Here is a 14,115-nt window from a genome sequence, read left to right as displayed (position 1 = left end):
CCATTCAGTCTGGCTTTTGCTTAGCAAAAGTTACACGGTGTTTGTCTTGCCACCAGTAGTTGCAGATCTGTGTCTGAATAACTGGTACTTCTTTCTGAGTCTGAAAAAGCTCATAACGGCTTTCTTGTGTTGTCGGAAAATGCACAATGAAACTTTAGAGGAGTACTTCCAATCTACTGGGTATTGCAGTTACACAGGAACTTGAGTTGGTTGATCTTTTTTTAGTAGAGGAGCAGATGAGGAAACTGCCTTTACATTTCATCTCAGAAACAGAAGTTCAGCAAACTCTCTAGGCAGAGGAGCTTTAAAAGATCTGCTTCCCAGACCCTTTGCCTTGAATTCCCAACTACAGAACACCCTTCTGCCATTAGCTACAAGGTAAAACACCACAGTGTTTGCTCCTCTACAGCTTGATGACATCTTTTCGTGTGAAGGAAAACACCTGGTTTAGGAAGAGGTTGTGAATGGGTAGTCATGCTGGGGGGAGTGATAACTACATCCTCTTGATCATCCTGTGCTGGATAGTGCCAAGCTGTTGGGGCCTCAAAATTTGGGAGTTGCTGTCTGGCATGGGAGACTTTGTAAGGACTAGGAGAAGATGTTTGATATGTAGAGTAATGTAAAAACCTTGTTATGGAGCTCACGCTGCAAATTATAGAGCTTTTTAGCGAGGTAGGTTCTTCTTGCTTGCATCAGCCAGATTGCAGGTGGCCAGATTGGTACAGGGAGGTTCAACTTCTCCACGTGCAGAGGTATCTCTGGAGTGAATAGATGTGTAGCAGGTAGCTGAAGGCTCTTGAGTTAGTTACAACGTTATTATAATCCATCCAGCTGTGTTGGACTGGTTGTCTCGAGTTTTTGACAGCTGTGGCTGGCAGGGAAATCTCTGCTCTGTTAAAGGGAGTTCTGGCAGTGACAGGTATTCAAGATGAAACAGAGGTGGGGGGAAATAAGATGGCTATGACATTTCTACCGATATCATCTGCCACTGAGTGATCACTGTGGGCTTTTTTTCTTCCTGAAATGTGTAAGTCTATGTAGTTTAGAATTTTTAATTTTTTTTTTTTTGGGCCTGTTTGCTGCTTGTAGTTGGTGCTAAGGCTGCATTTAGTAGCTCAGTTGAGTGAGAGGTAATGATGTTGCTTTCTAAGAGGGAAAATGGATTCTCAACAAATACAAATGATTTAGAAAATATTACTTTTGTAGCTGTGATCATGGCATTACTGGGAGCTTTTAATACTCAAAGCAAGGTCAATACGCTCTGACCAACAGGAAAAACTGCAATAGTAGCTCATCTTTTTACCCTGCCAGGAAATCTCAGGTTTTCAAGTAATTTTTCATCTCGTTTTTCCAAATATGCACTCAAATGTTACTTGGGGGGGCAGGGGGAGACTGACCTTTCTGTTGCAAACTGCGGTTGTATGTTTTTGTGCATATAGTTGCTCAGTCTTGGAGGAAACAGAGCAGTTCCAGAGAAACACCAGTTGTGTTCCTGGGAAGCCAGGATTTGAAGCAGTGCTATGCTAAATGCTGAATGAGGCAGATCAAAATACATGGAGATGCAGGTAGGAATTAAAATAAGGAAAAAACCAAGGTATCTCATTTTGTTGCCTACCATCTGGTAGGACTGCGGGGCCTGAGCTGTGTCCCAGGGTCTGTCAATGGCGTGTTGTATGGCCTTAAGAAAACAACTGCATCTCAAAAGTTCCTGATATTTGTGAAATGGGGACAATAAGCAAGGTGGCTTGAGTTCTAGGGATAAAAAGGTGCTATATAAAAATTGAGTTTTATCACTGTTATCAATAATATAATTATTGTTTTATTCTTACTGTAATTTTTACATCAGACATAATGACTGTTTTTCTGTGAACAGTGTAAGATGCATAAGGGTACAAAACTATTAGAATTTCTCTGAAGGTATTGCTCGGAGGCAACCTGTAAAGTAACTGGTATGTAACATAGCCCGTAGCAGTAAAGTCTTTTCAGATCAATATATTTCAGCAGAATTGTTTAGTACTTTTCCAGCAGTTGATCAACAAATAAAACACACTTTAAAAGGAAACCAGCATTTACTTTCTATTTTTGAAGTTGTCTTGTATTTTGCAAAGAAAGATGGAAGAGGCTAGATCTCATATAGCATCCACATCTAAAGAAGAGTTTCTTATGCTTAACTCACACTGGTAGAAGAAAATAGATAAGAAGAGTTTGATTTCTTGTTCTTACCATTGCATCTTGGTTATTGTTGTTGTAGCTGACGCTTATGCAGAAGGTACATAAGAATGCATGGCCATCTCTTTGCACCAGGGGTGTCAGTGTTCAGGTCTTATCTCTAGGCTAGTAATGCCTTTTCTGCCAAGCATCACCTTTTCAGTTTCGCTGGCTCAAATAAAATAAAGTACAATTACATTGAAAAACGTAAGTGTGCTCTTAGCAGTCTCTAGATTTGGAAAAAAACCTGGTAGCTGGCTTGTTTAGTGGACAACGCTTGATTGCAATCTCAGAACTGGTTGCTGGATTCACCTGCCTTCTTTCAGCGCTGTTGCTGAGCTCAAAGAGCCCAGACTCAGGCAGGTAACTGTGACACTGAGTGGAACTGGAAATGTGTATGTAAATGTTATTTTTGGCTAGTGCTTTTTTTCCCCCCGCTTCTCTGATACAAATGTGATGAATAATCACTGTCACTAAACTGGTTGGAAGCAGGTGGAATAACACGTTACACCATGGACAGAAAGTGTTTTTAATGTGCAAGAATTCTTGGAGTTTTCTAAATGCTTGCAGGAGGCATGTTTTCTTCCTGAAACTTGGGGAGGTGGAAGATGACTTTCTGGGCTGTGTATCGCTTGACTCTTGCTAACTTTATCTAAACATTTAATAGGTGCTACAGAAGTGTGACCAGAGAACCATAATGCTTCTCAGAAAGTAGCTTTTTGAGATGTGGCACTGCCTATTTTGTGCCACCCTGGTAGTCCTGCTAAAGCAGCTCAGAGCAAATCTCTCCATCACAAATGCATAAAATGGGTCAAGGGTGGATTATAAAGGTACGTCTCTTTCCCACATCACTAAATTCTTTTCCTCTTTCCTACCCACTGCCCTTTATGTCAGGAACATTACTGGATATGCATCTGGGAAATTAGCAGAATGTTTGTTTTACTTCTTTTCGAAGTGTTTTCATGGTTTTAGGTGAGTGTTTGACTTATGTTCGTTGGCCCTTGCACAAGAGACTGTGAAAGCTATTTCCTTTTTCCTTAATTAGAGCATGCGGAATATCAGGTTTCTGAGCAGTGAATTTCCTCTCAGGAAATAGGTGAGCATATGTGGTAGAAATCAATGTTTTTGTAGACTTGAGGATTTGGTCCTTCTGTACTTTTCAGATACTTTCTTAAGGCAAACTTGTACTTTTCATACAGACAGAAGTGCAGTCATCCCCCCTGCCCCTTCTGTGTTTGTTTTGTGTGTGTGTGTGTGTGTGTGCGGGGGGGAGGGGTTGGGTGGTTTTTTTTGTTTTTGTTTTGTTTTTTTTTTTTTTTTTTTTTTATTTTTTTGTTGGTTGGTTGTTTTTTTTTTTTTTTTTCATTTTGGAGTTAAGTAGAGAGTTAGAAATACCTGATGGAATTTCTAGGAGGGTGGTAATAGGAACATGTTTGCAAACATGGAGGCGATAGGCCAACCTAGTTTGTGTGTGTAACTTGATTTGAGTCAGCAGAGCTCCACTGGAGTTAAAGCTAGCCCTCTGCTTTTACGCTGGTATTTTCATGCATGACTTATTTGTGGTGCTGGTGAGAAAGGGTAGAAAAAGCAAAAGGGAGAGATGTTTCCCTCTCTTTGCTCATGTCCTGGTTTTTAAGGTCATGTGTTTTTATATCTGCAGGTTTGTCTGTGTGGGTGGTCAGGTATGAGTCTCCGTCTGTCTTCTCCTTGTGCAATGTCAGGGGGAAGTTCAGGTCGGTGTGCTGCCGGGGCCAGCCCACATCCTTCACCCACGCAGCCCCGTGAAGCAGTTGCACACATCAATTGGGGAAAACCCTCAGCTCTTCGCGCCGTTGGAGCAGGTGTGTGAGCTCATGGTGACATCAGATGATTGTCACGTTGCCATGGGGCAGCCACCAGCATCTGGTGCCTCTTCTGCGTACAACAGGTCTACCTCCTGAAAGAATTGAGAGTCTTTTCATGCAAAACATACAGCTCCAGCACTCAGACTGCCAGTACCCATCTTTTCCTCTCACAGATGCTCTGAGGTCGAGCAAAGGGAAAGAAAAGTGAGGGGAATGATTTTGGAAAAAATTGCAGATCTCTGTACAAAACCTCCTGCCTAGTGCCATGCTTTTAAAATTGTCAGTCACAGGCTTTACAGAGGGAGGAAGGGAAGATCAAGGCTTTATCCAGCCAAAAGGGAAGCTGGCTAGATCAGTCCTGACCCAAGGACTGGAGAGTTCTTGAAGCACAGGCAGGTGCTGTGCTGTGGGGAAAAGTTCTTGCAAAGCTACTGCTTTCATGTCCATTTAGTGTTGGGTTTCTTTTAAGCACCAACACTGCACCTTCAAAGGTGAACCCAGGATAAACTGGCCCTACCCAACCCTCTTTATTTAAGCGTCTCAGAGTTTGTAATGTACCAACACCTAGGTGTAAATAAATTAAATGTATGAAGTGAAAATACTCTGTTCCTCAAGTGGAGCTGTTGGCTTTTTCCAAGCCCTATCACTTTGGACCACCTCTGTTACGGAGTGTGAGTCAAACTCTGTCCCTCTGTGCCTTGGTAAGTGCGGAAGGGCATCACCGGCTTAATTTGCCCCTGGGAATTCAGTAGAGTGGCTCCGGATTGTATGAGTATATACGTGAGAGGAATTTGGTGTCAGCTTCTGGCATTTCAAATAGGATATCTGTGTACATAGCCTTTATTTTGATAAATTAAGGTGGTATATTGGAACAAGTTATTCTTGGGACATATGCCAGTGGGCAGGGGATCAAAGGAGCGTTGAGATGGTAGGTGCCTCCAGTCCTGGTGCCTCCATGCTCTTAGACAGTTGGCATAGAGTCGTCTCTACCATTTGGGGTGGGGTTTCAAAAGTTTAATATCTCCAGGAATGGAGTTTAGAGTATATTCCAAACTACCTGTAGCACCCTACCCCCTCAGTGCCTTAGGGACTGAACACATGTGTACCGTCCTTCCAATTGCAGTTCAAACCTTGCTTATGAACAAGTGTATGAAGAAACTCAGAGAATTTAGTTTTTAAATTAAATGTTTTATCCAATTATTTTATCTTTACATGTAAGCAAGAGAAAGCAAGATTTTAAGAGTGATGTTAATCATTATAGAAATCCTTTCTAAGACACACACACAAAAAAAAAGCGCACTTTTTCATCTGTTAAAATATTGAAGCCTTCCCGATACAGTGTATTCACAGACACGTAGAAATTACAGGGTAAGGGCCTAGTTGGAAACCAATGTCTCTTATATTGCCATGCCAACAGTGTTCATGCTGCTCCGTTTCACCTACAGTTAATAATAGACATAGGTTCCTAGACCCAGCAAAGGAGGCAGCTTCAGTTCAGCTGTACACAGTTCACAGATACAGTATAGTAAGTGTGACTCCTACAAGATATTTCCAGCTTTGAAACATTGTTTTGTTTGATGATGAAAGGTAACGACTTAGCAAGTGTATAATTTAATATTGCTGTGTGTTAGTTTACATAGATAATGAGACCATCTTCAGCTACATTACCTAAGTTTTTGTTGGTGCAACTTCTGTGAAAAGAATCTGAGTCTGTCTGCTTTAGTATGTGGACTCGCCACCACCAAACAGTTGAGAAGGATCTTCATGTAGGGAGAAGTCTCCTTTTCCCACACCCCCACCCCTTTCTTTTTCTTTTCAGCCAACAGCCTATCGCAAACCAAGTCTTAGGCCAGCTGCTTCAGTGATATGCCTTTTTACCGTTTCTGTAGAAGCCGGTCCCTGCTTGCTTCGCACTCACAAGCCACGTGGGTAGTGGTGGCTCTGCTTTAAGGTGTAGGAACTGCTTTCCGTGCACTTGGATAACGTTGCACGGATGCTGACCCGCAGGCTGAAGCGCAGGAGAATAACCACGCGATGGTCATGGAGGGGTCACAGCACACTTGGCTTTCCCAACTCCGTTTTGCTACTTTATCATACAAATGAGCTCGGTCTCCTCATCAGGTTTTCACACAGTGAGGGTGGAACAGGCTGATACAGATGGCGGGAGAACTGAAGCGGGGGAGTGTGGAGGGAGGGAGAAGAAAGGGAAAAAAAGAAGAAAAATATTTGTCAGGCTTGATAGTGTTAATGAAAACATAAAGAAAGAAGGGAGGAAAGCAGTGTTTGGAGAGCAAAGAGTGACCTGACAAACGTGACCTCTGTTTTTCCCAAGGGCTTCTGACTTAGAAACCAAAGCTCGCTTTAATGTTCACCAGGTGCCATCAGGGTGTTTTGATTCCCTTTAAGGAAGAGAATTAGCCTTATAGTTTCAGCATCTGCACTTCAGTGAACTTCAGTGACAGGGTGTATTCTTGTTCAGATCATAACCCTTGAGGTTCAAAGGTCATGAGCAGCTCAATAATTAATTCTGTTACTTCCACAGGAGGCGATGAACACAGACCTGTACGTCACCCAGGTTTTGCCACAGGAGCCTTTCCAGTCCTGCCCCTGCTCGAACAGGGTCTGCCTGAGCATCTCTGAGCACTCGGCTGGAGCCACCAGAAAGCTAGGCAGACACAGTACGGAAGCAATGCCAGCAGTAAAATTATTCCTCATGCTAAAGTAATACTTTAAAGTTCTTATTTTGTCAACTGAGGATTAGAGTTCAATTTCTTGGAAGAAGTGAGATGTTACTTTGCTCTAGATAGATAGGTTTTTATACCCTGTTGTTATATAAGCAAATTGTTGTTACTTATCACCCTCTTTCTGACTGCTTCCTCTCCATGGGTAATTGTGCCTCTGATATTACTTAGATATCTCAGCCTTGCTTGTGACCTGAGCATTGCATATAGATTTTAGTTCTTCAAGTGATTGTCTTGTCCTGCAGAAGACGGATTTATGGGAATATTTCATATTGTCAGCCAGAGGAAATGACTCACTGTTCAGTGGGGTGTCTGCTCCCCCACCCCTCACCCCTTTCCTCTAAGAGGCCCAAGAGCCAACTGTTCCTGGATAGCTTCCCCCACCTCTGTGAGGCTCAGGAAATTCAAGCAGCTCGCCTCCTTCCCTGGCGCAAAGGCTGTGTTGCAGCGGGGAGGAAGGCAGGGTAGGCAATGTGGCCTTGACAGAAGATTTTGGAGGGTGTGTGTGGGGGAAGACCTAGGGCTATCCAAGGGCCAGCTCAAGATCATTGGATTGCTGGTCACTGGAGTAGTGGGGTGGGCCAGATGGCCTTGAGAGGCCACATCCAGTGATGACTCTGCAATATCTGTGGTTCTGTCAGCCTTGATGCTGTAGCAAATGGATGCTTTAGGAACAGAACGTAATAGTATCTCTGTACTGCAGGACCTCATGGGTCCAGAAGTGCAACAGGATGGCCGCTCCTCCTGCTTGTCAGTACGGTCACCTCCTGCACCCAATATTGGTTCTGCAGTCACCTCCTGCACCCAATTACTTGTTCTGCAGTCCATTATTTTAAAAGTGTAGGACCAGAGCAATTTCAACAAGAGATTTGGGATGCTGCTGTTTACCAAAGATCCAAGACTGCTAGTGTTCGCTGAACATGATGATGTTGTTAATTTCACAGCATTTCATACTGTGGCACAAAATGCAGCTTGTCTTTCTCTCTGTGTAAATCTGTTCAGTTTATACTGTAGTAGTGCTTCTTAGTAAAAGTGGAAAACGATGGCGTAAAATTGTATTTGCGTCCAGAGGGAGCATTTTATTAATTAGTGACTCATAACACGATGAAATTGGAACATACTGCCTTTTCTTTTTCAGCCTTACTTTGAGGAGTGCATGCTATAAAAGTGTGCACAAATAAATGGTTGTCCCTGTGTCTGTAAAAGGCAGACATGTTGCAGTGTAATTTAATTTTAATGACAATGACAGTTTAGAAAGGAAATGCTGTCCAAAGATAGACAAGGAATATATCAATAAGAATGTACTTTTATTAGTTTAAAATAGAATATTAGAAGCATATTCCTATAACCTGTAGTCACAATATTAACAGGCAGATATATAGACATATATTAATATCTTGTTAGCATTAAAATATGTTTGGAAATTGTCTTGAAAATTTCCAACCCAGGCACAAAAACTAGGTACCTGTTCTTTTTATTTCATGTTAGGATAAAAAGCTTGCAGTTGGTGAGTGGGATTTAGCAATGCTACAGGCATTGCTGTGGGTTTGGGGGCCGATTCTAATCACTAGGGAGATTGAAGTGTATTGAAAACCAGAAAATCTCAACAAGCCTTTTAAATGAATTGTTGAAGTCTTCTAAGAGGATTTTAGAATAAAGGTATTTGAATGCATTCACACATGTGGGGAAACCTGAGTGTGCATGTGCGTTCCTGGGCCTCGGTCTAATTTCATGTACTGACAGTAACATAGGCTTGGCTCATGGAAAGCATGTGTTGACTCGAATAGTGCCTTCTGAATCAATTTAGAGCCCTTATTAGTATAAGGACACTTCTGCTGGAAAATGTGGACCTTCTTCAATTGCACTGAGTGATTGTTAAGAATGCTTCAACATTGGGGACTGGATAATAGAGCCTGGAGGAGAATGTTTCAAAGTTGATTGGAATGGTTAGGTCCATCTTGGAAATAATATTGACATGTTTTTTTTGTATTTAACTACATGAAAACCAACTTCAGAAATACTAAAATACAATTTTTAAGACTTCTCAAGTTTGCGTTCAGCAGCAAATTCTGAAAAGTTCACGAGCAGCTGCAAAAATAACAGAAGTAATTCAAGAGGAAGCTGCCCCAGTATTCACAGCTGAAAGGTTCTCCTGCTGCATTCCCAAATCTAACCTTCAGCTTCACTTCCCCGTAGCATACTTCCGATTATATTGTGTAATGCACAACATCTGATGTAATCTTTACTACTTTTCTTTTTGCAGGGAGAAAAGAATTTTGATGTTATAGAAGGAAAAAAATATTCTGAAGTGTTTCCACTAAAGCACAGAGAGAAAAAAATAGAAAGTAGAAAATAATTGTCATTATTTATATTAAGAAAACATCAAATAACTCAAATATACATAGGGGGAAATTTTTTTCTGAAACTTCAGCTGTGCTTCTAGTTTTCAGTCATAGCAGTTATTGGTGATGAATCTCTCTGTGTTTGTATGAGTGAACAGAGGAATACTTACATGGAGATGTCCTGAAGTTAGTGTTCTGGATGTATTTTGCCTGGTTGTTTTTACATTTATTTTACTGCTCTTGCAAATCACAGTAGTTGCACATCAGCCTGCAAGGTTATGAAGACAGAAGTAATCCAACGAGTTCATGAGTTTGAAATATTACACCCATAGTTTTCTAAATAATTTTTTCCATGTTATAAAGTGGATATGAATTGTCAATGAGTGCTACAGTAGGTCAGGTTTGCATCCTCAATTATTTTGTGTCTTTGAGATATTTTGAATATCACATTTTTTTATATGCATATATATATATATATATATATATAAAATACATTTGAAGAAGTCTGTGGTGGTTTTCTGTGCACATATCTGATATGAAAACTTTGTTTACAAACAGTGGCTCTTTCTCTTGTTGTCCAGCTATCCAGAAATAAGAAGTAAAATGGGAGAGAGTGTTAATCATTATTACTTATTAAATTCAGCATGTTTACTGCATGTGCCTATTTGCTCACATTAGCAACTCACTGCAAGTGACAACCTGCTCCCTGAGCAGTAATTCCACCTACAGTCTGAAGTGTGAAAAAGAAGATACTGGGCTAGATGTAATGGAACTTCAAAATCTGTAACAGTTGTTCGTTTTAGTGAGTGCTTCCTGTGAAAATTCCTTTAGGATTAGTGGGATATTAAGACCCATGGAAGTGAAAATGCATTTGATGACTGCAGGGACAAGAGAAGACAGGCATGCTACTGCAGTGGTTACAGCAGAGATGGGTGACATGGAAGATGACAAAGCTCTCCATGTCATCCAAAGATATCCATGCCACAACTGCTGCATTCTAGATGCAGCAGTTTAAAAAAAAAAAATAAATCCAAAACCCCTTTGGATCATTCCTTAAAAAAAAAAATAAAAAAAAAATAAAAAATGATTATGGTGATGAAGACCAGAGTGATTTTTTTTTAACTCAGTGATTGACCTGTGAGTTCCTGAAGGGGGAGGGAAAAAAAAGGTCGGATGAGTGAAATGCTGGCATCCTTTGTCTGGAGCGTGCTGATGGGTATAGATGTAATAATGTTGTAGCATGCCATATGAAGCAGAGGTAGAGTAGATGGGTACATCTGCTGACAATCTTTCTTTTTAATTTGGAGCCACCTGAAGGCAGTAAGGAACTGAATAATAACCCAATCCCCATATGGCTTCCGTTCTTTCAGAGCAATAGTGTGCGGGGGGGGGTGGGGGGGTGGCGGGGGATCAAAAAAAGAGTCTACTTTTAGCTCTGGCTTCTGTTTGCCTCTTTGTGAGCCTGAGAACATTTCCTGTCTGGTTGGTGATGGGAAATGTAACCAAAACAGACGGCGGTGAGTGACATTTCTCATGCCTGGCTTTCTGCCTTGGGTTTTCTGTACCACCTTAGAGATGTTGCAACATGCATGAAGGGGGAAGGAGGCCAGATCTTTTGCAGCTAACTCACTGTGATATTTTACCTTGTTGACTTCTCAGCATATATTGCATTGTATCTAAAATATATTTAGCAATTAATTCCTTACAGTCCAGTATTCCAAAGAGCAGGTGAATATTGGCCTTTAAAATACATGTAGTTTTGTGAGTGGCATATTTTGAAAGAAGGACTTTTGCTTTGGTCTAGAATTTATACATAGACTCTCTCTGCTTAGAGTTTTCTCATTTTTGCTTCTGTATCTCCCCATACATTCCTCCCTCTCTGTTCTTTTATTTCCTCTCTAAATTATAGATATGAGGAAACAACCATTTTCATTGAAAAGGCCTTCTCTTTTGGAGGATAATCTATGGCCATTTTAAGAAAGGTCAGCAGTTCACAAAGGTGTTGCTGAACATGGGAATATATGAAATGTGGCTTTAGGAAAAACAAAACAGTATCAACAGCCCTCAGCACCCTGCAATCTTGGATAGTACTAGAAAGAAATACCCATCCTGCTTGCTTTTCTAAAAAGGTTTTGTGCCATGTCTCTGTCAAAATAAGTTTTGTGATGCAAATTCATCCATGATGTGAAGGGTGAGGTGAGAAAAGGAGGATGAGGGAGTGCAGAAAGGAACATCAGAGAGAGAATTTGTACTTGGGCTGTTTAGTATTGATGCTACGCTAAGTCATTGTAAACACAGGTTAGGTTTGTATATTGGGCAGCAATATCAATATTGGCATCTTTACTAGTATCTGTTGCCCTATTGAATTGTTAATTGCTTTAGTGAGAGAATGTGAAGATATGCAAATCTTTAGGAAGAATCTGTGAAGGAGACAGTCAAGTCACCTCCTTTTTTGGCCTGTGCAAACAGATATTCACGTATTTATTGGAGATGAGAATTAAAAGTTACGAAGGCACATAGGCGCAGGGTAGTTAAGAGTTGGATTTCTGTGAGAAATTGTAGTTTTGTTTTCGTGTGAAATTCTGAAGCATACTTCAACTGCCCATTTTTCACTCCTTTTGCTTACCTTTAGAAGATAAGGTCTAGTCTGCTCTTTGTCAACTTTCTGTAATTTCTACTTCCACCTTGCTGCATCTTCTGGTTCAGCAGCGCACAGGAGACACAGTCACACTGTAAATCTCTGGCATCTCCTCAGCTGGGTGTCATCAGGGGAACTGTGCACTGTGGGTAAACAGGTTCCCAAAATCCCAGTCCCGGCATGAAAGCAGGTGGGGGCCCCATCCTCTGGACGCTGCTTTAGAATCTTAAAAATTAATCTTCCTTTCCCCTAGTGGGATTTTAGACCCTGCAGAAATCCGTTACCAGTCCCTACATGGGCATGAACAACAACTCAGAAGTTTTGACAATGTCGTGAGTGCTACAGTCTTCAAGTTGCTTGTATGTGTATGTGCTTATCTATCCATAATAATTTTTAAATGAGAAGGCCGTAGGCTTGGTATGGTGCATCTGACATCTTTGTATTCCTCTACATGTTGTTTCCAGGGTCAGTTTTGCTATTGATACTTCATCTTTTGAGAATGTTGGGTAAGGAATGCGTTGGATATGGCAAATTCTTGCTTTTCTAAATATTGTCCAGTTGGATGTTCCTCACAGGGCTGTATGATGGGAGCTAAGACGTTGTTTAAGCTGTCAGGGAAAGTTGTGAAATTCTTGTCAGAAATAATGATACTATTATGTTATTCCATGTTTGAGAGAGATCTGATACTTATATTAAACCAGAGGTCTGCTGTGACAGTGGACAGAAAGGCTGTGTCTGTACTAAAAAGTTAAATGTGCCTGGGAGTATCCTCTGGCACTGAGGATATGAACAGCCCATGACCAACTCTTACTCTCTGAAAGTGGAGAGGTGGAAAGATGGCCACATCCAAACTGCTGTATGGAATCCATCCCTGAGCTGTGTTTTTCCCCTGTGGTGCTGGGGAGGGTGCTGGCAAGCCTGTGCCAAACCTGTGCCAAGGACTTGTCTAATAACTCAACTGGAGAGACAATTAAAGTCTTGCTTCTTGGTACTGTTTAATTTACTGATGTAGAAGTGGCCAAGAAGGAGGGTTTGGCTGTTTATCTCTGGTTATCCTGTTTATTGAGGATCAGCGCTCTAACCGATGCATCTCATGCATTTGTTAACTCATTTTGTCTTATCACTGCTGAAGACTTTCTTATGGTTTCGCATTAAAATGACAGCTGTGCTACTTCTGCATATCTCTTGGAAAAAAAGAAGGGGGAAGGGGAAGGTAGAAGCAGCCTTTAAGCAAGTCTGACGCTGGGCACTGTACATGAGGCTCTGTGATGATGGAACTGAAAGAGCTTGCCTTTTCCCTGAGGTATTTTTTGCCCTTCCTTTAAGATTTCAGGGGTCGATAGTGATTTCTTTTCACCATAATATACAGTGCAATTCTGCGGTGTGCTTCAAGTGTGTGCCTGGTGTGTATGTGTCTATATACCCAGGCACACACATACATGCCTCGCCTGTTTATAGAGGAGATCTGTAGTATCTGTGTATGATTTTTAGTGGTTGATATTATGTGATAGTGACACATCACATGAACATCGAGGCTTGGACCCAGCAGGAGGCGGCGCATAAGCATCTTCAGCATTAACACAATCGACATCCACTCAACAGAAGGGTGGCCGGGCCTTTCCTTAGGAAACATATGCCAAAACTATTATCAGAGACTACGTCATGGCCTGCAGCAAACTGGACAGGATGTTAATGAGGAGGGAATTGTGGAAAGAATCCGAGTGCATCCCATATTATCAAAACAGAATGCTGAATAAACAGATTATTTCCATTACCGTGCCCTGTCAGCAGTCTTGGTATTTTGATCTTAATCAGGTTTATGCTGACAAAGGTTTATTTTTCATTACTTAGTTGATACAGGTTGGGGGATGGGCTGGGGTGTGTTTTAAGTGCAGGAAATAAATAAATGCAAACATCTGGGAGGCTCTAAAAGACACTGTGGACCCAGGACAGCTCATTATTTCTTCTTGACGAAGAAATCTCTGGTGCATTCTGTGATGTCTGTGACAGTGTCTAATGAGGCACTCCACTATGTCAAGCCCAGAGTCATAATTCTGTCTTATCTGCTGCAATAATGAGACTTTTTGAACTACTGAACTCAGCAGAAGTTATAGGTGTAAAGAAAATGGTTTGTGTTTTGCAACTATTTACAACAGGTGGAGACCAGGGAATTTGAATCAGTTATTTTTTTCATTCAAGGACCATGTATCAGAACGTGAACTTAGAATTTAAGTTGTGCTGATGATTCCAACAATGTCTGGCACTAATTTAATTTCATATTTGGCAATTTTCTTCTGTAGTCCTGGATTGGAGGGTCAATATTCTATTGTTTCCTTTGCTTC

The 14,115-nt window shown here is 41.2% G+C and overlaps 1 long non-coding RNA gene across 5 annotated transcripts in view; it reads left to right on the top strand.

Moving 5' to 3' along the window:
- Positions 1 to 14,115, top strand: part of LOC116963168 — a 264,806-nt gene that overhangs the window by 210,773 nt on the left and 39,918 nt on the right. For 4 of the 5 annotated variants that reach the window (XR_006166888.1, XR_006166887.1, XR_006166885.1 and 1 more), the window contains one exon: positions 6,595 to 6,768. The exons of the other annotated variant lie outside the window; for it this stretch is intronic. This is a non-coding gene — a long non-coding RNA (uncharacterized LOC116963168). Of the gene's footprint in view, positions 1 to 6,594; positions 6,769 to 14,115 lie in introns of those variants that run through there. 5 annotated transcript variants of the gene reach the window in all.

Source organism: Tyto alba, unplaced genomic scaffold (genome assembly GCF_018691265.1).
Source record: "Tyto alba isolate M040663 unplaced genomic scaffold, T.alba_DEE_v4.0 Super-Scaffold_48, whole genome shotgun sequence".
Classification (NCBI taxonomy): Eukaryota; Metazoa; Chordata; class Aves; order Strigiformes; family Tytonidae; genus Tyto; species Tyto alba.
The sequence above is the reverse complement of the archived record's forward strand: the minus strand, read 5'-3'. Positions and strand labels throughout refer to the sequence as shown.